This window comes from Dendrobates tinctorius, unplaced genomic scaffold (assembly GCF_039654945.1).
Source record: "Dendrobates tinctorius isolate UK_male_01 unplaced genomic scaffold, ASM3965494v1 ptg000147l, whole genome shotgun sequence".
Taxonomy (NCBI): Eukaryota; Metazoa; Chordata; class Amphibia; order Anura; family Dendrobatidae; genus Dendrobates; species Dendrobates tinctorius.
In genome coordinates, this window is record NW_027361814.1 from 15,402,424 (window position 1) to 15,429,830 (window position 27,407).

Sequence of the window (27,407 nt, forward strand, 5' to 3'; positions counted from 1 at the left end):
ACTGTTAATACAGACATCTGAATAATAATGACATTTCTCTAGTCAGCAACTATATGTGGTTTCTTCAGTCTTCTATATCTGCTGTATTATCGTTTTCAATTTATTACTGATTGATTTTTTTCTTATGATTGTTAATTTATTTTTATTTTTTAACACAACATAAATAAAGACATTTGATAACATTGGAATGTTTTTGTAAGAGCTTTTCTTGTGGAAAACCTGATGCGGCCCATCCTCACCAAGATTCTACCTCCAGCGGCCCCTGGGTAAATTGAGTTTGAGACCCTTGATTTAGACCGAGCTATATTGCACTTAAGAAAGAACATAAAAGAGTTCAAAAGTCTCTGCAGCTTGTGGCAAAAGCTGGTGAGAGACCAAATTTTGAAAAAATCTTCCAGTCTACTGAAATTTGACTGTGTTTTAATCAGAAAGAAGTAAATGTACAACAGGCTGAAAGTACAAGCTGTCAGATCTTACAGACCAAAGATTCTTCTCCAAATATGAAAGCTGCTGACATCCAGAAGTCTCCAGCGATAGACAGAAAAGATCTAAGTGAATCTACCAAAGTGATGATTAATGAGGCTTAAGTGCAAGATTCCCAACATATCAAAGTAAATGGCATTTCCCCCACAGAAAAATCACTTACACCTCCATGCAAAGTTTCCGTTTTCTCCCCAGAATCCATGGAAGATCATTCTAGTTTTTCCATTGTTATTGCATCAGATAAAGACAATACTGTTCCTTCCTTGAAATTGTCTTCTGATGCCAAAGAAAAGCATTCAGTGAACTGTGAAACTGAAGGCAAATATCATACATTGCAAGATGGTGGACATAAAAGAAGGCATCCTTCAAAGAGATTATTTTGTAATGTCAGAAAACTGAGTTCTTCCCCTACCAAATCCATTTCTCAATGTTCAAATAAAGAAATCACATACAGTTAAGGAGAAATGCCTTAAAGGAAAAAGAAAAAAACAATCTGCATCTGTTCCAACAAAACTGGCTAACACTTCTGAATAGTAGCTTACAAAAAAAATCTCGAATTTTGAAAAAAAACGAGTGATACAGATTACTTAAAATCCTTGCAAGACTCTAAACTAATGTGCCAGAAAATGATGGCGGTTTCATTACAGCTTTTGAGAAGAAGCAACAATGCAGTATGAATGACGTGATTGTGGACAGGAGACTGTTAGTTAAAAACCCCCCAAAAAATATCATCTTTCAAATGTACCCTGAAAACTCAAGCTGTCGTAGCCTTTCTTGAATTGCAAATGGTAATGGAAACCCAAAGATATGTTGAGAGCAGGAAGCACTATATTGAATGACGACCTGCATTTCTTAGTTTCAGATTGTATGTTCGGTCCCTCTATGCTGAATTATTGTCAGGAGAATCTGGCTATCAACAGCAATATCTTTATTCAGCCTTTCAAGAAAAACTGAAGGTTTACCCATTGAGTATTCTGGAGAATCATTCCAATCAACTTTCCCAGTATCTACAGTCAATTCATGAAACAAATAGCTGCTACTAGGTATTCCTGAAATACAAGATAGAACTGCAAGAATATGATGTTCTGATACCAAACTGTGCCCATGCTCAATTGTATCTTACTGATCCTTTTCAGCTGTGGAGTTAATATTGGAAACACAGATAATCTGACAGCCTTGCAAAAAGTACTTTAGAGATAATAAGAGCATTTATTAATATTCCAGTTTAGAATCCAGTAAAGAAGGAACATGCAGTCTCCCTCCTATAAGTTATCTCTGCAAAAATTGATTACATTAAGTCCTCTGTTATATGAAGTGTATTGTGTCCAATGTGATCAACCAGCCAACACAAAAAGCGATGTGCAGATATTGATGTTCTGAAGATTATGATTGAAGAATGCAATCATCATCTGGAATTTCAGAGTACTTGCTTCCAGATCTTACAGGAGTGCATTGTGGATGAAGTCCTAATTCAAGAGACCAGGATCAGGATCTCCATTTTTACATGATCGTAATAATTCCTTGAATGACAACCTTGATCCACTTTCGACCAAACTAGTTAACATTGTTCAATGGAGCGCGAAAGCTGTCACCAGTAGTCATGTTCCATGAAAAGCATTGGTGATTAATGTCAATATAGGAAAAATCTAGCACAATTTGAATTACCCAACAGTGAAGAAACAACTGAATATGAAGAAGAGAAAACTGTCAGTACTTGTTGAAAAAGTGACAATGATTTACAAGTTCTCTCATGCACAAGCAAATATTAAAGTCGTTTTATGTATGCTGTCTGATGAAGTCCCTCTATGTAAAAACAAGCGCATATCCAAAAAATTACACAGAGCTATATTACAATTAAGGAAAGCACATACAAGAGTTCAAAAGTCTCTGCAGCTTGTGTCAAAAGCTGGTGAGAGATGAAATTTGGACAAATCTTCCATTGTACAGAAATTTGACTGTGTTAATCAGAAAGAAGTAAATTGAAAAGCTGTCATATCTTACAGACTGAAGATTCTTCTCCAAAAATGAAAGCTGCTTATATCCAGAAGTCTCCAACGATAGACAGAAAAGGTCTAAGTGAATCTACCCAAGTGATGATTATTGGCGCTTCACTGCAAGATTCCCAACATATCAAAGTAAGTGGCAGTTTCCCAACATAACAATCACACCTCCATGCAAAGTGTCCTTTTTCTCCCCATAAACACTGGAAGATCATTCTAGTTTTTCCATTGTTATTGTATCAGATACATAAAATACTGTTCCTGCCCTGAAATAGTCTTCTGATTGGAAAGCAAAGCATTCAGAGAACTGTGAAACTGAAGGCAAAGATTGTACATTGCAAGATGGTGGACGTAAAAGAATTCATGCTTCAAAAACAATATTTTCAAATGTCAGAAAAGTGATTTCTTCCCCTACCAAATCCATTTCTCAATGTTCAAATAAGAAATCAGATTGAAAATCACCTACAGTTAAGGAGAACTGCCTGAAAGGAAAAAGAAGCAAAGAATGTGCATCTGTTCCAGCAAAACTTGATAACACTTCCGAATTGTTGTTTTAAAAAAAATCAGTAATTTTGCACAAAGCAAGTGATGCAGATTCCTTAAAATCACTGCAAGACTATAAACTAATGTGACAGAAAATGATAGATGCTTTCATTAAAGCTTTTGAGAAGAAGCAACAATGCTGTCTGAATGATGTGATTGTGGACAGGAGACTGTTAGTTTAAAAAAAAAAAAAATAACATCATCTTTCAAGTTTACCCTTAAACCAAAACCTTTATTTAATTGCAAATGGTAATGGAAACACGACAATATGTCGAGAGCAGGAGGCACTATACTGAAGGATGACCAACATTCGTAGTTTTTGATGGCATGATGGGTTCCTCTATGCAGAATTAGTTACAGGAGAATCTGGCTATCATATATTTATTCAGCCTTTCAAGAAAAACTTAATCTTAACCCATTGAGTACTCTGGATAATCATTACAATCAACTTTCCCAGTATCCCCAGGCAATTAATGAAACAAATAGCTGATACTATGTATTCCGGAAATACAAGAGAGAACTGCAAGAATGTGAAGATGTTCTAAAACATAAATGTGAACCTGCTAAATTTTCCCTTACTGTTCCTTTAAGCTGTGGGGTAAATATTTGAGACACAATCGATTATCTGACAGCCTTGCAAAAAAGGACTTTAGAGATAGTAAGAGCATTTACTAATCTTACTTTTTATAATCCAGGAAAGGAGGAACATGCAGTCTCCCTCCTAGAAGTTCTCTGCCAAAATTGATTACATTCAGACCTCTGCATCTACAAGCATTGATCTATCACTTTTTGGTATTGAACACTTACCATTTGATGCAGCCAAATTAATGGGTTTCAATAAGAGAAAAAATATAGTGGCAAAAGATATATTTGTAATGAGCTACTGAGTCAAATTAACCGCATTGCTTTATCAACATTATATGAAGTGTATTGTGTCCAATGTGATCAACCAGCCAACACAAAAAGGAGCTTTTCAAGTGAGGTCTTTAATGTAAACAAATGGTCTGAAGTCTTTGGATGTGTTGTTATTTGGAAATATCATTGACCAAGCTCGATGTGCAGATCCAGATGTTACAAAGATTAGGATTTTTGAATGCAATAATCATTTGGAATTTAGTAGAACATGCTTCCAGATCTTACAGGAGTGCATTGTGGATGAAGTCCTAATTCAAGACACCAATGTTCTACAAATGACTGAAAGAAAGAAAAAATCTACATCTCTTTGAAAGCCTGAAGCTGTTGAAGCATATATTGAATTAGCAATGACATATGAAACAGTAAACTTTCTCAATTGTCTAATGGGTTCCAAAAAGAAGAAAGTGAGAACAAGGGGATAACTCTGGTATGATACTTCTCTATTCTCCTGTCACGATGTGATTTAGCCCTGCGTGCCGCGACCCGACGATCGGTCGGTCACCAAACAACAAAACAAGGGGAAACCAGGGACACAATTACAATGGTGGGCCCATCAATAGGGAACGGGGAAGTGGACACCTCCTGAACTCTCCTAAGGAAGAGCCCTGAACTCTCCTCACGTTCCCTATACAGGTTCTTTCAACCTGTCGCCGACCAGGATACCAAGGTCCCTAACTTGCCCTGCACCTATCCCTTACTAGGGAACTGGCAAGTCCGGTCACAGGTCCCACCCCTGTACTAATAAGACACCAGGGAAAATAACAGACAGGGAAAACAACAACACTTAGCTTGCTCTGCAGTCATGCACCGGACCGCAGAGTAAGGCACCCGAACACCGCTTCCAGCAGGATAACCACTGCTCCAGATCAGCTGGAAACAGCACTGCTCAAGATAGCTTCTCTTTTCAACACGGTTGGCTTCCAAATGACCAGTATTACCAACAGGAAGCTGCAGCAGCTGACCTTTTATAGGAAGGAGGGGTGTCACCACCTACTGACTAATTAAAACTGTAGTAACACCAGCAGCCACCAGAGGGGGAAAAACCCAGCAGCCAACCAACTACAGTAGTAGTAACACCAGCGGCCACCGGGGGCAAAAATAACCCCTGAGGCCTGAAAGGAAAAAAGGTTTATAAAAGAGAATCCAGACTCTGCCATAGATCCAAGAATGGATCGTGACATCTCCGATTTGATCTGCAGGAAAAATCGAGTATAATCCTATTTGCAAGGAAACATCATGTCTAGTGCCACAGATATCATAGACAGCCCAATTTAAGATATAAAGTCAGAATTGGAAATCATATCCAACCACTCAGATTCAATTAATTACTCCTATGGCTTTCAGATAATGACAAGAGAACTTTCAGAGCTTTCCAAAATCACAAATTTTATGAAGTCTAACCCTGCAATCTCCAAGTAAATCAATTTGTCAACATTTGTTTCAACCCAATAAGCCAATGAACCCAGGTACTGGTCCATGAAAATATACTGCTCATTTTGCATTTTGTACTGCCATTCTGTTTTCTTATGCATTTACTGCAAGTCGTGCCCTGCTACCAAGTCATGCACCCCAATAAGCTTTTGAACCCACATACTGGAAGGCTACACGAAAACCCATTGTAACTCCTCAGTGAGCCGAGCTATAAGAGTGGACCTTCTGGACCATGGAACAGATTGCCCAGGGCGAGCTGACCTAGTGAAGACCGACCCCTATACAGGGATCGTCAGAGACAGGCCTAGGGCTCTCTAAAACCACAGTAGCCGGTACCAAGAGGGACGGCTCAGATAGTGGGAGAGACATGGAACAGAAGGATAACTGAGGAGACTAGAACACCAGAGCACTAGGAACGGACATAGGGAACAGAGCACAGGAGTTTAGCAGAGCATGTGCCAGGAGGCACAACAGAGCACCAGGCAGAGTACAGGGACAGAGCTTGTGCCAGGAGGCACAACAGAGCGACAGGCAGAGAGCAAGGACACGGACGTGCAGATAGTGCACACAGAATATAGACACAGACCTGGGTCACAGAAGCAGGAGCTTAAACAATAACCAGGCGCCAGAGGAAAGAGGAAGCAGGTTCATATAACCCTCACCTTACCCGGATTGGCTGCTGGGATTTCCAGGTCAGGATATCCAAGTGTATAAAGGACCTGGGAGGGGACGTGGCCACTCGGGTCAGGACATCAGAGAATCGTCAGAACCTTGGAGGAGGTGTGACCACCCTCCAAGAGTGCCAGAGCACAATTGCCGAGTCCTGGAGCCTCCAGCAGTGTGGGGAGCACGACAGGACCAAAGGACAGGAACGGAGGAGCGGGCAGCAGCAGCGAGGAACAGAGGTAACAGTGGCGCGACCAGCCACAGGGGGAGAGCGGCCAGTGGTGGTAACAGTACCCCCCTCCTTACAACCCCTCCTACCCCGGCTGGTGAGAAACCTGTTTAAAATCCGGGGTGCATCGATGTTCTCCAATGGCTCCCAGGATCTCTCCTCAGGGCCAAAACCCTTCCAGTTAATTAAGAAAAAAGTTCTTCCGCGAACCTTTTTCATATCTAGAATATCTCTTACTTCAAAGGTGTTCTCTGCACTAACAGGTTGAGGAGTAGAACTAGGGGCAGAATAGAAGCGATTAAAAATCGCAGGTTTCAGCAGAGACACATGGAAGGTGTTGGGGACACGGAGCGAGGCAGGCAACCTCAATTTGTAAGCAACATCGTTGACTCATCTTAGAATCTCGAAAGGGCCAATGTAACACGGACCCAATTTGTAAGATAGCATCTTGAGTCGGATATAGCTCAAGGAGAGCCAGACTTTGTCGGACTGAAAGGAGGAGAGTCAAGACGCCTCTTGTCGGCATGCTTCTTCATCCTTCCTGACGCTTTGTCAATTGATTTTTTAACGTCCTCCCAGATTTTGGAAAACTCTTGAGACCAGGAGTCGGCCGCTGGTACCCCCGGGGCAGAAGACACTGGAAGAGGCATGCCCGAATGTTGCCCAAAGACAATGAAAAAGGGAGTCTTAGCAGAGGACTTGCTGGAGTGATTATTAAAGGCAAATTCTGCCTAAGGAAGCAGACCTACCCAGTCATCTTGGTGAGCGTTGGTAAAGTGTCAAAGATAGATAGCAAAAACTTGATTAATCCATTCCACCTGACCATTGGACTGTGGATGGTAGGCCGAGGAGAAGTTCAGTGACAACCTCATGAGTCCGCACAGCGCCCTCCAAAAGCGAGAAGTAAATTGAACCGCTCTGTCGGATACGATGTGCCGAGGAAATCCGTGGAGTCTGAAAATATGCTCAATAAAAATCTTAGCCAACTCAGGAGCTGAAGGTAGACCAGACAGGGGGACAAAATGAGCCATCTTTGAGAACCGATCCACAACCACGAGAATAACAGTGCAACCAGCTGAATTCAGAAGGTCAGTAATGAAATCCATGGCAATAAGTTGCCAAGGAGCAGACGGAACTGGAAGTGGAAGGAGGGTACCATGAGGTAAATGTCAATGAACTTTGTTTTTGGCAAAGGAAGGGCACGAGGCGACGAAGTCCTTAATATCCTGGCGCAGGGTGGGCCACCAGTAGTAGCGAGCAACGAGAAGGAAAGTCTTCTTTACTCCGGCATGCCCGGCCAACTTGTAAGAATGTCCCCAGAGTATCACTTTCCTCCTGTTCTCAGCTACAAAGGTCTTACCGGGCGGCGGGACGGTCAACTTTAAAGGAGCCACAGTGATGACTTTAGAAGGATCCACAATGTACGCTGGTTCCTCCTCCACAACCCCAGGCTGAAATGACCTAGAAAGCGCATCCGGATTGGCATTCCTGTCGCCTGGCCGGAAGCGAAGCTCGAAAACAAACCCAGCGAAGAACAGGGACCACCTGGCCTGACGAGGGTTAAGTCTCTGTGCAGATTGGAGATAGGCCAGATTCTTGTGGTCGGTGAAAATTACAAACGGATGTACGGAACCTTCGATGAGATATCGCCTCTCTTCCAGCGCAAGTTTAATGGCCAACAGCTCGCAGTCTCCGATGGTATAGTTGTATTCCGCTGCCGAAAACGTTTTGGAGAAGAAGCCGCAAGGAACCAAGCGACCCTGCGAGGTCCTCTGTGAGAGCACAGCACCGACCCCCATAGAAGAAGTGTCCACTTCCAGAGTAAAGGGTTTATTAGACTCGGGACGATGTAATATAGGAGCCGTAGAAAAGAGCATTTTAAGAGAAGAAAGGCGTCCTCTGCTTCCGGAGTCCAAACCTTGGAGCAGGTACCTTTATGGGTGAGTGCTGAGATAGGCTTGGTTACAGTGGAGAAATGGGGAATGAACTGCCTGTAGTAATTTGCAAAGCCGATAAATCGTTAAATAGCCTTCACTCCGCAGGGTCGGGGCCAGTTGAGGACAGCAGACACCTTCTCGGGATCCATCCTTAGCCCTGTATCGGAGATGATGTAACCCAGGAAGGGTAAGGATGTTTGCTCAAAGATACATTTTTCAAATTTAACATAAATGTTATTCTCCCTCAGACGCTGGAGAACCAGATGAACACTTCTTCTGTGAGACGGTAGATCAGAAGAGAAGACAAGGATGTCATCTAGGTACACCACTGCACAGGAATATAGGAGGTCCCGGAAAATATAATTGACAAATTCTTGGAAGACTGCTGGGGCATTGCGGAGGCCAAACGGCATAACTAGATACTCATAGTGGCCGTCTCGGGTGTTAAAAGCAGTCTTCCACTCGTTACCGGAGCGGATAAGAATCAATTTATAGGTGCCCCGGAGGTCGAGTTTAGTGAAGATACGAGCGCCTCTGAGCTGGTCAAAGAGTTTCGGGATCAACAACCCACTAGAGCGAGAACAGAGTTTAGACCGGGAACAAGTCCCACAGGACTGCACAAAATTCCTGACATCACGAGATAAGGCGGGCCACCAAAAAGACAGACTCATCAAATCTCTGGTACCAAAAATACCTGAATGACCAGCCAATGCGGAGCAATGAACTTCAGACATCACTCTCTTCCCCCACTGGTCAGGAACATACAATTTTCCCATTGGACAACGCTCAGCCTGTCTAGGATTCAAGTGTTTGGCCGACTCAAGGTAAATCAAATTCTTGTGGTCAGTGAGGACCACAACTTGATGTCTAGCTCCCTCCAACCAATGTCTCCACTCCTCAAATGCCCATTTCATGGCTAACAATTCCCGATTCCCCACATCATAGTTGCGTTCAGATGGGGAGAACTTTCGAGAAAAGAAGGCACAGGGATTCATTTTAGACGTCACCGGATCTTTTTGGGACAAAACAGTTCCTGCACCAATCTCTGAAGCGTCTACCTCCACCTGAAAAGGAAGTGAGACATCTGGATGCCGCAAAACCGGAGCAGAAGTGAACCTCCACTTCAGCTCCTGAAAGGCCGAAACAGCCTCTGAAGACCAATAGAGCACTTCAGCACCCTTCTTAGTTAAATCAGTCAGTGGTTTAGCAATACCAGAAAATTTAGCTATAAATTTACGATAAAAATTAGCAAAACCCAAAAACTTTGGGAGAGCCTTCAAAAAAGTGGGTTGAACCCAATCATAAATGGCCTTGTGCCTTGGCCGGGTCCATTTCAATAGTTGATGGAGACAAAATAAATCCCAAAAATGAAATCCTCTGTACACCAAAACGGCACTTCGATCCCTTAACATACAAGGAATTCTCCCTCAAAATCCAAAACACAGTCTGAACATGTTCCACATGAGAATCCCAATCCTTGGAAAAGATCAAAATATCATCCAGATAGATGATCAAAAACTTATCCACAAAGTCCCGGAAAATATCATTCATGAAGGATTGGAAGACAGAAGGGGCATTAGTGAGCCCAAAAGGCATCACCAGGTACTCAAAATGTCCCTCCGGAGTATTAAACGCAGTCTTCCATTCATCCCCATGCTTGATGCGAATAAGATTATACGCCCCCCTGAGGTCAAGCTTAGTAAACCAGCAAGCACATTTAACTCTGGAGAATAAATCAGAAATCAGGGGTAACGGATACTGAAATTTAACCGTAATTTTGTTGAGGGAACGTTAGTCAATACAAGGCCTTAATGAACCATCCTTCTTGGCCACGAAAAAAAACCCAGCACCTAAGGGTGAAGAGGATGGTCTAATATGACCCTTCTCCAACGACTCCTTAATATAAGATCGCATAGCCTCGTGTTCGGGTACAGATAAATTGAAAAGTCGACCCTTGGGAAATTTACACCCAGGTCTCAACTCAATTGCACAGTCATAACTCCTATGAGGAGGCAAAGACGCAGACTTACTCTCACTAAATACATCATAAAAATCAGCCAAATAGTCAGGAACATCATGCGACTGGGGAGAGGTGGAGAAAACAGGAGTGTCACTAAGAGCACACCGACAACCCCAACTCACCACAGACACAGATTTCCAATCCAAAACCGGATTATGGATTTGCAACCAGGGAAAACCCAGAACAATGGTATCATGTAAATTATGCAACACCAAAAATCTGCAATTTTCTTGGTGGTCTGGGGCGACCCGCATTATCACCTGGGTCCAAAACTGAGGTTTATTCTTCACCAAAGGATTAGCATCAATACCGTTCAAAGGAATAGGCATCCGCAGGGGTGTCATAGGAAAACCACAACGTTTAGCAAAATCCAAGTCCATTAGATTCAAGGCCGCTCCTGAATCCACAAAAGCCTTCGCGGAAAATGTGGATAAGGAGCAGATCAGAGTAATTGCCAAAAGAAACTTAGGTTGTACACCACCCACAGCAAATGTGTGTGCAATACATTTCTCTCATTTAGGGCAGACAGAAATAACATGAGAGGCATCTCCACAGAAAAAACCCAGCTTATTACGCCTTCTAAACTCCTGACGTTGCGCCCTAGACAAAACTCCATCACATTGCATAGGTTCAGACATTTGTTCAAAATGTGGCAGCGACTCCCGTGTAGTCTTGCGTTCACGTAAACGTCGATCAACTTGAATGGCTAATGACATAGAATCGTCAAGACTAGAGGGAACAGGAAATCCCACCATAGTATCTTTTACGGTCTCTTAAAAACCCTTCCGAAAGAGAGCTGCCAATGCACTATCATTCCATGTAGTAAGGACCACCCTCTTTCAGAATTTCTGACAGTATAACTCTGCAGGATCCTGACCCTGGTTCAATGCCAATAGTGCTCTCTCAGCTTGATCAATAGCATTAGGTTCATCATATAACAACCCCAAGGCTTGAAAAAATGCATCCACATTAGTCAAAACAGGATCTTCAGGTGACAAAGAAAACGCCCAATCCTGGGGATCACCGCGCAGCAAGGAGATGACAATTTTAACCTGCTGTGCAGAGCTCCCCGATGAGTTAGGCTTCAAGGCAAGAAATAATTTACCATTATTCTTAAAATTCAGAAATTTAGACCGATCCCCAGAAAACACATCAGGAGCAGGGATCCTTGGTTCAACAGCATGTGAATGAGTGATAAAGGCGGAAATTCCCCGCACTTCAGCAGCGAGCTGCTCCACACGATCAGACAATTGCTTAATCTTCATCAAGGAGAAAAAGAGAAAAAAAAAAAAAAAAAAAAAAAAAAAAAAAAAAAAAAAAGTCCTCCTACGGCCCCAGAGAAAAAGAGGAGAAAATATACATATATAAAAAAAAAAAAAAGGACATTTTTTTTTTTTTTTTTTTTTTTTTTACAATTCTCTCCTGCTTTTGAGTACCCTACAATCTGTTTCCTCCACCGAGGAGTTAAAAACAAAAAGCAAGCTAAGCCCAGAAAACCGGAGAGGTTGGTTACTAGCGGATTGCAGACCCCTGATCGTATCCACAACAACTAGCAGTAGCCGTGGAGCGTGCCTACGGTGTCCTAGACGCCTCATCACGGCCGTAGAACTAAATAAGCCTAAAGAAAGGGAAAATCTAAACTGCCCCAGAGCAGACCCCAAAGCAATAGACAGCCCCCAACATGTATTGTCGGTGAAACAAGATGAAAACACAGGCACAGGTAGAAAGATAGGCTGAGCAAACGATGGGGACCTCGCTAACTAGAAAGGACAGGAAAGAAAAGCTGCTGTCTGCAAATCACACAAAAAAAACCCTGTCAAAAAGAAAGTCCAACACGTCTGATAGAAAAAGGCCCTGAGGTCGCTAGACTTCAAATCACTATATCAGCACTCAGGTATATTCTGAAGGCAGAGCAAAAGAGATCAACTGATCAGAGAAAATGGGGTTTCAGCCCAGTCCCAGCCAGGGCTGGCTGAACACAAAAACTAAGTATACCAGACAAAAACTCATATGAACAATAGCAGAGAAAACTTAGCTTTAGGAAGGCAAACTGGAAACCAGGAGCCACAGTCAGGAAAAATCACCAGCAAGAAACTAGGGAGTCTGCTGCCTTAAATCCAATCAGAAACTCCTGATGTCCAATCGCAGTCCTCTTCCTCAGGTGGCCGGTCTCTGCCATTTAGATCAGCTTCATTACCTCCCTTTACCAACAGAGGGAGTCCAGAGAGAGAACTCACTACTCCTCTGTCAGCACAGCCAGCTCCATAACCCTCTCCAGAAGCCAGAGGCAAACCTGAAAATGAGCTCACAACACACCATTCTGTGCCTCTCCTCAGCCATTGCACCCACACTGCCCTGGGACTACAGCTCCACCTGTGGGGAGCTATACCATCTTTGCTGCATCACACCATCAGTCCCAGTGGATCTGCAAGCAGCGTTGGCTTAACATCTTATTTACCAAACACCACGGGTGGCGCCACAAACTATCCATATAAACTACATTACAAACATCACCCGCCATCGACTTGGGCGCCCAGGGCCACGGACCGGGTCACCGCTGCTGTGACACCTTCTCCCCCTGACACCGGCCCAGTACCGAGTACCCCACAGCTCTGGGAGGGCGACCCAATTTGGCGTCACAAACAGGATGACGAGACCCGATGCCATCGGGTTCTGTGTGCCTGAAATTTGTTGGACTTTGAAATTTTGAAAATGTGCAGAAGAACTGATTTGATAGACTGTAAAATGGACATTAGAAATGGCCGCTGGCGCAAAGAAGGGCGTGAAGAGATGGGAGGTCCTAGGAAAAGACCACGAAGAGCCGTGGGCCTACCCTGCCTGAATTACTATGTGACAGCTACATGGCCCACCCCCCCCCCCGAGGGGTTCATATACTGGCTTGGTATGGAGGCGCTGGAAGAAGACTCCGCCCCTGGAAGGAGGGGCTGAAGAAGCCAGTGGAGGGAAAGGGGCCAAGGCAGGAAGAAGAACGCCAGAATGCCATGATGGAAAAAGAAGAGAAGTCAGAAGAACAGGGGGAAGAGAGGCCACTCGCTCCCAGGCCACCCCTGCGGAGGCTGCGACCGCTGATTCATCTCCAGCAGCGGCCGCCGCCTCACAACCGATATTGCCATTGGGTGAGCCCCATCTGGAGGAGATATATGCGGGCGCTAGTGCAGAATGGATGCCCAGGACCGCATCCCCGCCTGGACCGGGTGCGGTTGTGCCAACCTCCACCAACGACTCCGGCCGAGACTGCCCTGGCCCCGGCTCGGACCCAACTGCGGTCCATTCCATCCGTTACTCTGGGAGTTGCAGCTGCAGCCATCTACCACCAGGCACCGGAGCCAGATCCGCTGCTGGGAACGTCAGGTACGACTATCACCCCGGGGCTGACCCTAGTTTTGGGAGTGGAACCCACAAACCGGAATGGCCCAATAGACCTCCGACGGCGACCCCGGGCTACAGTGCTGCCGGCCGAGGTCCCAATGGACACAGCAGGGTCGGATTCGGGGGAACCGGTGATGGCGCCGGCTGGGTCACCTACAGCAGCGATTGATGTTTCCATGGCCCTTTCTATTACCCCGACTGGTCCTTCCCTCTCCCTTTGGGAAACGGATTATATGCGTCTGGCCAGAAACCAGAATCAAGATGAAGACGTTACATCTGGTAGCAGTTCCTGCCCAGCTTCCAGAACCCCAGGAGGGGACCACCATTAAAAAAAAATTTCAAATCTCATTACCCAGGAGGGTTTGCTTGCACCAGTTGTGCCTTTTTCTATTTTTCAACATGTTTTTGTTTGTCTGGTAGCACTTTTGTTGCCCTGTTGATTGGCAGCATTTTTCAATTTTGAACTAGCGATCATGAACTTGGAGTGATCCAAAAACTTTAATTGTAAATAGTTGCACCTCTTTAGGTGCCCTTTCTTGGTTTTACATAAGAGACACATTGCGAAGATAATGTTTTTGCATGGACACTTTTCAAAGATGATGTCTACCTCAAAGGACACTGCAAGAGATCCCGGCTGGGAGTGGTGTCCAGCACTTACAAGAATAACTGTTGAGTGTTTTACTGTAAAGTACTTGATAATGTGTTTTATAACATTATCAGTAATTGAGAGATAGCCTTTTATAGAAGTATTAGGAATGTCTGATATAGAGATGAGTAATGTGAAGAATTGAAAGTAGACAGGTGACGGACCAGGTATTTGTGGTCAGCGTCTTGCGTCTAGAGATAGCAAAGAGAAAGAAAAGAAAGAAAGATACTAAGGAAAATGTGTTACAGAAAATAGCACTTTGAATTGAGAATTGCACTAGAATTAAAAATTTTAGATAGAATTGGTTGTAACGTTCAAGATGAGTACCTTCTATACTAGGAAGATTAGTATAAGAAAAGTTTGTTATGCATTGTAAAATTTTGTATGTTTCTTTGCTATCTACTTTGTTATCTTGCAGCCCGCGGACATGCTGTGTTTAACAGGGGGGTGTGGCGCCCCTGAGGCTCAGTCACCACAGAGGTACTGCACCTTCTCCTAAGGTGTAGTGCCCCACCATCCAGGTAAGGTGGGAACTCCTTGCCACACTCCAACACCTGTATCCCACACACAGGATAGTTCAGCAGAGGACCAGATTGCAGCTCAATGCTTAGTGGGTAGCAGAGCACCTTTCGTGGACCCTTGCTTCGTAACACAAGATGTGCTGGGAGGTGGGTGGAGTTAGTGTAAAAGAAGGGGAAAGATAGGATCTAGAGTTCAGTTCAGTTGAGTTCAGGCAGTCAGTATGACTGGAGATGAGAGAGCAGGCTGACAGGAGGTCAGCCTGCTGGGAGGTCAAGCGGAGGAAAGACAGTCAGTCAGGAGAGGCTGAGGACAGGTCTTAGTGGAGAGCTCCCGAGAAAAGGAATAGAAGAAGGAGTGCTGCAGCTGCCTCAGTGATCTGAGCCAGCTGGCACGGGAAAGGTAGGAGAAGGAGAGAGACGGAGAACTGTAACCTGCATTTCCATAAGAGAGAGAAAGACAAGTACGGAACAAAGAAGGAGAGAGAACAGAGAGGAGGAGTGGGTTGGATAGGAACCCTGCCTATAGGTTCTCAGCGCAAGGCCAGGGACCGGTCCCCGAGGTTGTACGGACACTTATGGTTCTGCAGCAGACACCGGTGGAGTAGTTGGCTGTAAATGCACTATTCCCATCCAAAACTTGGGACACAACAGCAAACTGATAGAGAGCCGGGATCCAGGAGGTCCCTGATCAGGCTACAGCTGTCTTTCATACAAGTGAGAGTTCTAGGAACATCTAGACAGGAGGTATTCCATGGTAACTAAGTACTGGAGTGCTTCACCATTAAAGGCGCATTGGCGGAGTCGTTCAGAAAGGCACATGTTGGCGGAGTGTTGGCAGGGAGAGTCCTATTTTGCCTGGAGGTTGGCTGGGCCTCTGCCCCGGAGGACACGGTACTGAAGCAGGCACCTGTGTGCACTACGAACTGTGAGTAAAGCTTTGAAACTGCAAGCTCTGGTGTCCTCCACTCATTCTCGCATCAGCACCACTACATCTGGGTATCGGCATCCACACCATTCTGTGCCTCTCCTCAGCCATTGCACCCACACTGCCCTGGGACTACAGCTCCACCTGTCGGGAGCTATACCATCTTTGCTGCATCACACCATCAGTCCCAGTGGATCTGCAAGCAGCGTTGGCTTAACATCTTATTTGCCAAACACCACGGGTGGCGTCACAAACTATCCATATAAACTACATTACAAACATCACCCGCCATCGACTTGGGCGCCCAGGGCCATGGACCGGGTCACCGGTGCTGTGACACCTTTTCCCCCTGACATCGGCCCGGTACCGAGTACCCCACAGCCCTGGGAGGGTGACCCATAAACGTGTCGCTCATCGGCGCCAGCAGGAAGCGCCCGACAAGAAATGGACCTGCACGATCTCGCGCGATCAGCGACAGACAGCGGGGGAGCCGGTCGGAGGTACTGTAGTAGTGTAGCAAAGCACCTTTGGTGGCTCCCTGCTTGGAACACGAAGAGTGCTGGGAGGTGGGCGGAGCTTAGTCTGCACCAGAGAGCGGGAGATTATTGGGACTAAGTCAGTCTGTGAGAGAAGCTCCCCTGAGAGGGATGGATTGAAGGAAGTGCTACAGCAGACCTCAGTAACCTGGGTCTGCTGGCACAGGAAAGAGATATTCAGAAAGCCTAATTCTTCATAAGAAAGATACTTTTGTACCTAACGTAAGGAGAAGAAGTGAACTAAGGATTAGGGTTAGATCAGAGCCCTTCCTCAAGTTCTAAGCGCATGGCCGGGGTAAGTCCCCGAGGTTGTATGGATACTAATGGTCCTGCGACAGACACCGGAGGAATAGAAGTTGTCACCACTTTATTCCCACACAAGACTTGGGGGCACAACAGCAACGAGAGTGAGCCAGGACTTAGTAGCAAGGAGTCCCCGAAGCAGGCTACAGCTATCTGCCGTACAAGTAGAGTTCTAAGAACATCAGACGAGAGGAACTCCAGTGTAACTCAGTACTGTGAGTACTTCACTATGAGCGCTAAGGAGGGAGACGTTCAGAAAAGGCACATATGTTGGCGGAGTGGTGGAACGGAGTACTTCACCTTGCCTGGAGGTTGGCTGAGCCCCTGACCTGGAGGACACAGCATGGATGCGGGCATCTGTATGCACAACAGACTGTGAGTAAAGCTTTGGAACTGCATGCCCTGCTGTCCTCCACTTATTCCTGCGCCAACACACTCAGCACTGCTACATCGCTGTGCCTGGCACTGCACCATCTACATCTCCTCCCTACCTCTTCACCTACACTGCCCTGGAACTACTGCCCTACCTGTGGAGAGCCACAACATCATTGCTGCACCACACCATCTGTCCCAGAGGATCTGTCTGCAGCGTCGGCTTAACATCTTCATTGCCGAACACCACAGGAGGCATCACGAATCATGCACTAATAAACTTTAAACATCATCCACACACTCAACATTCCCCCCCTTTTACAATGGACGTCAAGGGCCATGGACCGGGTCACAGCTATCGTGACATCTCCCATTGAAACCAAAAGGCCCGGCTCCAAGTACCCCGCTGCCCTGGGAGGGCGATCCACATGCACAGATAAGGGCTGGCACGAAGATACCGCACCAAAAAATGGGTGGCTTTTTTTATTTTTTTGGCCTAAATACTGCTTTATTGAAGAAAAACTAACAGCCAGGCACAAAACAGAAAAAGGTCGCAAACTGGCTAAAATTTAAGCTTGCACAGATAAGGGCTGGCACGAAGATACCGCACCAAATAATGGGTGGCCTTTTATTTTTTTTGCCTAAATACTGCTTTATTTAAGCAAAACTAACAGGCACAAAAGAGAAAAAAGCCGTAAACTAGCCAAAATTTCACCACGCACAGAAGAGAGCTGGCACAAAGGTATCGCTCCAAGAAATGGGTGGCCTTTAGTTATTTTTTGGCCTAAATACTGCTTTACTTAACCCCTTCACAACCAAGGGTGGTTTGCACGTTAACTCCCGGGCCAATTTTTACAATTCTGACCACTGTCTCTTTATGAGGTCATAACTCTGAAACGCTTCCATGGATCCCGGTGATTCTGACAATGTTTTCTCGTGACATATTGTACTTCATGTTAGTGGTAAAATTTCATTCAAATAACTTGCGTTTATTTGTGAAAAAAAACGGAAATTTGGCGAACATTTTGAAAATTTCACAATTTTCCAACTTTGAATTTTGATGCCCTTAAATCACAGTGATACGGCACACAAAAAACTTAATAAATAACATTTCCCACATGTTTACTTTACATCAGCACAATTTTGGAACCAAAATTTTTTTTTGTTAGGAAGTTATGAGGGTTAAAAGTTGACCAGCGATTTCTCATTTTTGCAACACCATTTTATTTTTAGGGACCACATCACATTTGAAGCCACTTTGAGGGGTCTATATGATAGAAAATACCCAAAAGAGACACCATTCTAAAAACTGCACCCCTTAGGGTGCTTAAAACCACATTCAAGAAGTTTATTAACCCTTTAGCTGCGTCACAGGAATTTTTTGAATATTTAAAAAAAAAAAATGAACATTTAACTTTTTTTCACAAAAAAAATACTTCAGGTTCAATTTTCTTTATTTTACCAAGGGTAACAGGAGAAATTGGACTGCAAAAGTTATTGTGCAATTTGTCCTGAGTACGCTGATACCTGATATGTGGGGGGGAGGGGGGGAACCACTGTTTCGGCGCATGGCAGACCTCAGTAGGGAAGGAGCACCGTTTGACTTTTTCAATGCAAAATTGGCTGGAATTCAGATCGGACGCCATGTCGCGTTTGGAGAGCCCCTGATGTACCTAAACAGTGGAAACCCCCCCAAGTGACCCCATTTTTGAAACTAGACCCCCCCAAGGAACTTATCTAGATATGTGGTGAGAACTTTGAACCCACAAGGGCTTCAAAGAAGTTTATAACGTACAGCGGTACAATTAAAAAAATCATATTTTTTCCACAAAAATGATCTTTTCACCCCCAATTTTTATTTTTCCAAGGGTAACAGGACCCTAAAAGTTATTGTGCAATTTGTCCTGAGTACACTGATACCCCATATGTGGGTATAAATGACTATTTGGGCGCATAGCAGAGCTCGGAAGTGAAGCAGCGCCATTTGACGTTTTTGGCTAGAATTGAGATCTGACACCATGTCGCGATTGGAAAACCCCTGATGTACCAAAACAGTGGAAACCCCTGACAAATGTCACCATTTTGGAATCTAGACCCCCCAAGGAACTTATCTAGATGTGTGGTGAGAACTTTGAACCCCCAAGGGCTTCACAGAAGTTTATAACGCCTGGGCGTGAAAATAAAAAAAATAAAAAAATCGTATTTTTTCCACAAACATGATCAATTAGTCTCCAATTTTTTTTATTTTCCCAAGGGTAACAGGAGAAATTGGACCCCAAAAGTTGTTGTCCAATTTGTCCTGAGTACGCTGATACTTCATATGTGGGAGAAAACTACTGTATGGGCACACATCGGGGCTCGGAAGGGAAGTAGTGACGTTTTGGAATGCAGACATTGATGGAATGGTCTGCGGGTGTCATGTTGCTTTTGGAGAGCCCCTGATGTACCTAAACAGTGGAAACCCCCCACAAGTGACCCCATTTTGGAAACTAGACCCCCTAATGAACTTATCTAGATGTGTGGTGAGCACTTTAAACCCCCCCAAGTGCTTCACAGAAGTTTATAACGCCTGGGCGTGAAAATAAAAAAATAATTTTTTTCCGCAAAAATGATATTTTTGCCCCCAATTTTTTATTTTCCTAAGGTTAACAGGAGAAACTGGACCCCAAAAATTGTTTTGCAATTTGACCTGAGTAGGCTGATACCCTACATGTGGGGGTAAAACACTGTTTGGGCGCATGGCAGAGCTTGGAAGGGAAGGAGCACCATTTGACTTTTACAACGCAGAATTGACTGGAATTGAGATCAGATGCCATGTTGCCTTTGGAGAGCCCCTGATGTGCCCAAACAGTGGAAACCCCCCAATTATAACTCCAACCCTAACCCCAACACACTCCTAACCCTAATCTGAGCCCTAACCCTAACGAGAAAATGGAAATAAATACATTTTCTTTTAGTTTTATTATTTTTCCCTAACTAAGGGGGTGATAAGGGGGGTTTGATTTACTATTTATGGCGGTTTTTATGTTTGGCGGCTGTCAGATGCTAAAAGACGCTTTTTATTGTAAAAATAGTTTTTGCATCACCACATATTGTGAGCTATAATTTTTCCGTATTTTGACCCACCGAGTCATGTGAGGTCTTATTTTTTGCTGGACGAGTTGACGTTTTCATTGGTACCATTTTCGGGCACATGACATGTTTTGATCGCTTTTTATTCCGATTTTTGGGACGCAGAATGAACAAAAACCAGCGTTTCATGAATTTCTTTTGGGGGGTGCGTTAACACAGTTCCGCGTGTGGTAAAATTGATAAAGCGGTTTTATTCTTCGGGTCAGTATGGTTACAGTGTTACCTCATTTAGGTCTTTTTTTGTGTTTTGTCGTTTTTTGCAATGAAAACAATTTTATATAAAAAAAATTATTTTTGCATCGCTTTATTCTGCGAGCTATAACTTTTTTATTTTTTTGCGGATGACGCTGTATGGTGGCTCATTTTTTGCGGGACAAGATGACGTTTTCAGTGGTACCATGGATATTTATATGCGTCTTTTTGATCGCGCATTAGTGCACTTTTTGTTCAGTGGTATGATAAAAAACGAAGCAAAAAATTATAATTTATTTATTTATTTTTTTTTTTAAGGGGTTCGCTACGGACGCGGCGATACCAAATGTGTACTTTTATTGTTTTTTTTTTTATTTTGAAAAAAATGGATTTATTGGGGAATATTTTTTTTTTTTTTTTTTTTACTAATTTATTTAGCGATTTTTTAAAAATTATTTTTAACACTTTTTTTTCCACTTTATTACCTTGTCCCAGGTGGGACATCACTGTCCTGTGCCAGATCAGCAATCTGTCACAGGCAGTGCTGCAGACTTCCTCATGCCTGCGATTTGCAGGCAGTGAGGAAGTCAGCCCCCTACATGCCCCCGTCGCCATCTTGGATCCGGGGGCCTGAAGGGAAAGAGACCCCCGCAGCAGCGCTGCACATTGGGCTGTCGTGGGGGGCTCAGGGAAGCAAGGAGGGAGCCCCCTCCCTGCCGATGCTTCCCTTTAACCCCCGGTACACCGCGATCGCGTTTGATCGCGGTGTACAAGGGGTTAACGTGTCGGGGGTGGTCAGTGACCGCCCCTGACACATTGTGCCGGGTGTCAGCTGTGATAATCAGCTGACACCCGGCCGCGATCAGCGGCGCTCACCACGTGGGGGCAGCTCATCGCTGGGACGTAATATTCCATCCATTGTAATTAGGTCCAGGGTCACATGGACGGAATATTATGTCCCTTGTAGGTAAGGGGTTAAGCAAAACTGACAGCCAGGCAAAAAAGAGAAAAAAGCCGCAACCTGGCCAAAATTTAAGCCCGCACAGATAAGAGCTGGCACGAAAATACCACACCAAATAATGTGTGGCCTTTTTCAATTTTTTTTGCCTAAATACTGCTTTATTTAAGCAAAACTAACAGCCAGGCAAAAAAAGAGAAACAAGCCTTAAACTGGCCAAAATTTCACTATGCACATTTTACAGCTGGCAAGAAGATAACACACCAAAAAATGGGTGGCCCTTTTTATTTTTTTGGCCTAAATACTGCTTTATTGAAGCAAAACTAACAGCCAGGCACAAATCAGAAATAAGCCACAAACTGGCCAAAATTCAAGCACGCACAGTTAAGAGCTGGCAAGAAGATAACACACCAAAAAATGGGTGACATTTTTGATTTTTTTTTGGCCTAAAGACCAGGCACAAAAGAGAAAAAAGCCGTAAACTGGCCAAAATTTCACCACGCATAGGTAAGAGCTGGCATGAAGATACTGCATCAAGAAATGGGTGGCTTTTTTTTTTTTTGGCCTAAATACTGCTTTATTTAAGCAAAACTAACAGCCAGGCAAAAAAAGAGAAAAAAAGCTGTAAACTGGCCAAAAATTTAAGCACGCATAGCTGGCACGAAGATATCGCACCAAAAATAGGTGGCCATTTTTATTTTTTTTGGCCTAAATACTGCTTTATTTAAGCAAAACTAAGAGCAAGGCACAAAAGAGAAAAAAGCCATAAACTGGCCAAAATTTCACCACTCACAGTTAAAAGCTGGCACAAAGATACCGGACCAAAAAAAAAATGGGTGGCTATTTTTTTGGCCTAAATTCTTCTTTATTGAAGCAAACCTAACAGTCAGGCACAAAACAGAAAAAGGCGCAAACTGGCCAAAAATTTTAGCACGCACAGGTAAGAGCTGGTATGAAGATACCGCACCAAAGAATGAGTGGCCTTTTTTTTGCTGAAATATTGCTTTTTGATGCAAAACTAACAGCCAGGCACAAAAGAGAAAAAAGCCATAAACTAGCCAAAATTTCACCAGCACAGATAACAGCTGGCACGAAGAAACCACGACGGAATATGGGTGGCCTTTTCTTATTTTTTTTTGCCTAAATACTGCTTTATTGAAGCAAAACTAACAGCAAGGCACAAACGAGAAAAAAGCGGTAAACTGACCAAAATTTCACCACGCACAGATAAGAGCTGGCACGAAGATACAGCACCAAAAAAATCGGTGGTCTTTTTTTTGCCTAAATACTGCTTTATTGAAGCCAAACTAACAGCCAGATACAAAAAAAGAAAAGAGCCGTAAACTAGCCAAAATTTCACCACGCACATATAAGAGCTGGCACGAAGATACTGCACCAAATAATGGGTTGACTTTTTTATTATTTTTTGGCCTAAAAATTGAGTTATTTGAGCTAAACTAAAAGCAGGCAAAAACAAGAAAAAAGCCGTAAACTGGCCAAAATTTAAGCACGCACAGAAAAGAGCTGGCATGAAGATACCACACCAAAAAATGGGTGGCTTTTTTTTTTTGGCCTAAATACTGCTTTATTTAGGCAAAACTAACAGCCAGGCAAAATAGAGAAAAAAGCCCTAAACTGGTCAACATTTCACCACGCACAGGTAAGAGCTGGAATGAAGATACTGCATCAAAAAATGGGTGACCTTTTTTATTTTTTTTGCTTACATACTGCTTTATTGAAGCAAAAGTAACAGCCAGGCACAAAAGAGAAAAAAAGCCATAAACTCGCCAAAATTTCACCATACACGAACTAGACCTAGTACGAAGATACAGCACCAAAACATGGGTGGCCTTTTTTTTTTATTATTTTTTGGCCTAAATATTGTGTTATTTAAGCTAAACTAACAGCGAGGCAAAAGCAAGAAAAAAGCCATAAACTGGCCAAAATTAAGCACGCACTGATAAGAGCTGGCACGAAGATACAGCACCAAAAAAATCGGTGGTCTTTTTTTGTCTAAATACTGCTTTATTGAAGCAAAACTAACAGTCAGGAAAAAAGAGAAAAAAAACTGTAAACTGACCAAAATTTCACCACGCACAGATAGGAGCTGGCACGAAGATTAAGTATGTGGTGCCCGTGAGAGTCCGGTCGCCACAGAGGTACTGCACCTCATCCAGAGGTGTGGTATCCCACCCTCAAGTAAGGAGGGATCACCACCCAGGACTCCTATCACTTGCACCCAACACACACTAGTTTAGTCAGGACATCTGGGTGTACCCTTCAGGAGGATGGCCTCATCCCAGACTGGCTAGGAAATGGTGTTGAGGAGTTAGTGTGGAAGGTAGTGGAGTGATTTCGGGTATCCAACCAGAGAGAGAAAGGTGACACAGTACCAAGTGTGTCATCTTGTGCACAAGACTTGTGAGTAAAAACCCAGAAACTGCACCTAACTGTGTCCTTGGAGTCATTTACAACTCGCCTGCCAAACACTGCATACACCACCACTGTCACCGGCTCAACTGCCCTAGGAAACAGCTCTGCCTGTGGAGAGCTTCACCATCTTGGCTGCTTTAACACCGCCCCAGTGGATCTGCATCGCAGCATCGGCTACTCTAGCCGAGTACCACGGGTGGCGTCACGATTCCCCTTTTCCCAATTAATTATCCCACCATCTTTCCCCTCATTTAAACTTCCATCTTCTTTATTGGAAACCCAGGGGCCATGGACCGGGTCACCATCACCACCGTGACACTTTCCCCCTTAAAAGAGCCTGAAAGGCCCGATACAGAGTTCCCCCGGCCTTGCGGGGCGTTCCAAGTACCCAAAAATGAGTGGCCTTTTTTTGCCTAAATACTGCTTTATTGAAGCAAAATTAACAGCCAGACACAAAAGAGAAAAAAGCCATAAATTAGCCAAAATTTCACCACGCACAGAAAAGAGCTGACACAAAGGTACCGCAACCAAAACATGGGTGGCCTTTTTTATTTTTTTGGCCTAAATACTGCCTTATTGAAGCAAAACTAACAGCCAGGCACAAAGCAGAAAAAGCCATAAACTGGCCAAAAATTTTAGCACGCACAGATAAGAGCTGGCACGAAGATACCGCATCAAAAAATGGGTGGCCTTTTTTTTTTTTAGTTTTTGGTCTAAATACTGCTTTATTTAAGCAAAACTAAGAGCCAGGCAAAAAAGAGAAAAAAAGCCGTAAACTGCCCAAAATTTCACCACGCACATATAACAGCTGGCACAAAGATGCCACTCCAAAAAAATGGGTGGCCTTTTTTATTTTTTTTTTGCCTAAATACTGCTTTGGGGCAGTTTCACACGTCCAGATAATTCCGGTACCAGAAAACCGGTACCGGAGCTATCCGTGTCCGTGTGCATACGTATGCCATCCGTGTGACATCTGTGTGCTATCCGTATGTCCGTGTGTGCCATCATTGTGCTGTCCGTGTGCTGTCCGTGTCTTTGAAAAATTATTTTCAATGATAACCCTTTGACTTTTAAAAACACACATGGATCGCACACGGACAGCACACGGACAGCATCCGTGTGCGGTACGTGTTTACACGGACCCATTGACTTGTATGGGTCCATGTGATCCGTGCTGTTGCACAAAAACGGACATGTTAGCGTGTTTTGCACACGGACACACGGTCCGTGAAAACACGCTAACATCTGCATAGACACATTCATTCGAATATCACTACGTGTGTCAGTATCTCCGGTACGTGAGAAAACTGTCACTACACGTACTGGAGACACTGACGTGTGAAATTGCCCTTATTGAAGCAAAAGTAACAGCAAAGCACAAAAGAGAAAAAAGCCGTAAACTGGCCAAAATTTCACCACGCACAGATAAGAGCTGGCATGAAGACACTGCACCAAAAAAATGGGTGGCTTTTTTATTTTTTTTTGGCCTAAATACTGCTTTATTTAAGCAAAACTAACAGCCATCCAAAAAAAAAAAAGAAAAAAACCCGTTAACTGGCCAAAATTTAAACATACACAGATAAGAGCTGGCACAGAGATACCACACCAAAAAATATGTGGCCTTTTTTTTTGCATAAATACTGCTTCTATTTTTTTTGGCCTAAATACTGCTTTATTTAAGCAAAACTAACAGCCAGGCAAAAAAGAGAAAAAAGACGTAAACTGGCCAAAATTTCACCATGCAGATATAAGAGCTGGCACGAAGATACCGCACCAAAAAATGGGTGGCCTTTTTTTATTATTTTTTTGGCCTACCTAAATATTGAGTTATTTAAGATAGACTAAGAGAGAAGTTCCCATAATGTAATGAGCCACTGTTGTGCCTCTGATTGGCTGCCGAAATGACGTCATCATGATGCGCGGCCTGTGCGCACCATGATGCACCGTCAGTTCGGGCCTTCCAGGGGGTCTGTGCCGACTGCCCGGGGGTCTGTACCGGCCTGCCGGGGGGGCTGTGCCGACTGCCCGGGGGGCTGTGCAGGCATCATGCCTGCTACAATGACAGTGATTGACACATTAGCCAATGATGGGACAGTAGTAGTCCCATCATCCGGCTAATGTGTTGAATGTAAAAAAAAAAAACAAAAAACATACTACATACATGCAACATACATACTACATACATGCAACATGCATACTACATATATACCACATGCATGCAACATACATACAACATATATACTACATGCAACATACATACTACACATATACTACATGCATGCAACATACATATATACTACATGCAGCATACATACAACATATATACTACATGCATGCAACATACATATATACACTACATGCAACATACATATATACTACATATATACCACATGCATGCAACATACATATATACAACATGCATACTACATATACTACATGCAACATACATACTACACATACTACATGCATGCAACATACATATATACTACATGCAACATACATACTACATGCATGCAACATACATATATACTACATATATACACTACATGCAACATACATACTACATATATACCACATGCATGCAACATATATACCACATATATACTACATGCATGCAACATGCATACTACATATATACCACACATATACTACATGCATGCAACATGCATACTACATATATACCACATATATACCACATGCATGCAACATACATATATACAACATATATACTACATGCAACATACATACTACATATATACCTCATGCATGCAACATGCATACTACATATATATCACATATATACTACATGCATACTACATGCAACATACATACTACATATATCCTACATGCATACTACATAAATACCGCATATACCACTTGCATGCAACATACATATATACTACATATATACTACATGCAACATACATACTACATATATACCTCATGCATGCAACATGCATACTACATATATATCACATATATACTACATGCATACTACATATACTACATGCAACATACATACTACATATATCCTACATGCATACTACATAAATACCGCATATATACCACTTGCATGCAACATACATATATACTACATATATACTTCATGCATGCAACATGCATACTACATATATACCACATATATACTACATGCATACTACATATATACCACATGCATGCAACATACATATATACTACTGTGGGGAATAGATAGCTCAGCTGGGATCTTTGCTTTGGCACAAGCGTGTGGCTATGAAGTCACTTCAGCAGACTAGCAGGTTCCACATGAATATGGACACGGCATATTTATTGTGCACACTTGTTATTCAATGTTACACATGCCAAACATGAAATAAAACATCTAAGGCCGTCTGGCCACTAACTAACAATAGCAGGCTAACTACAAAATAAACCTATATAACAGCAAACAAGTCCATGTAATCTTACTGTGTCAGCTCCCAGCTCAGCAGACGATAGCCTGAGAGATTCCACCTCCTCCTGATTATATCAGCTGGACCAGTCAGGAAACCAAACCTGGATTGAATTAGTGGAGGGGGAACTACCAGTCCTTTCCATGCTGATCACTAAGGAAACCAGGACTGGATTACAGTGAAATAAACTGGCTTCATCATCAGTACAGGGAGACATATGAAATGAACCGGGGAGAAATATACCTGTTTTCTAGTACCTCTCCCCTTGGCACCTCACACTACATATATACTACATGCAACATATATACCACATATATACTACATGCATGCAACATACATATATG

The 27,407-nt window shown here is 43.4% G+C and overlaps 1 long non-coding RNA gene across 1 annotated transcript in view; it reads right to left on the reverse strand.

Moving 5' to 3' along the window:
- Nucleotides 1-27,122, reverse strand: part of LOC141049746 (uncharacterized) — a 98,430-nt gene extending 71,308 nt beyond the window's left edge. Inside the window, exon 1 of the long non-coding RNA XR_012220428.1 lies at nucleotides 27,080-27,122. This is a non-coding gene — a long non-coding RNA (uncharacterized lncRNA). The remainder of the gene's footprint in view (nucleotides 1-27,079) is intronic.
- Between the last annotated feature and the right edge of the window lie 285 nt (nucleotides 27,123-27,407).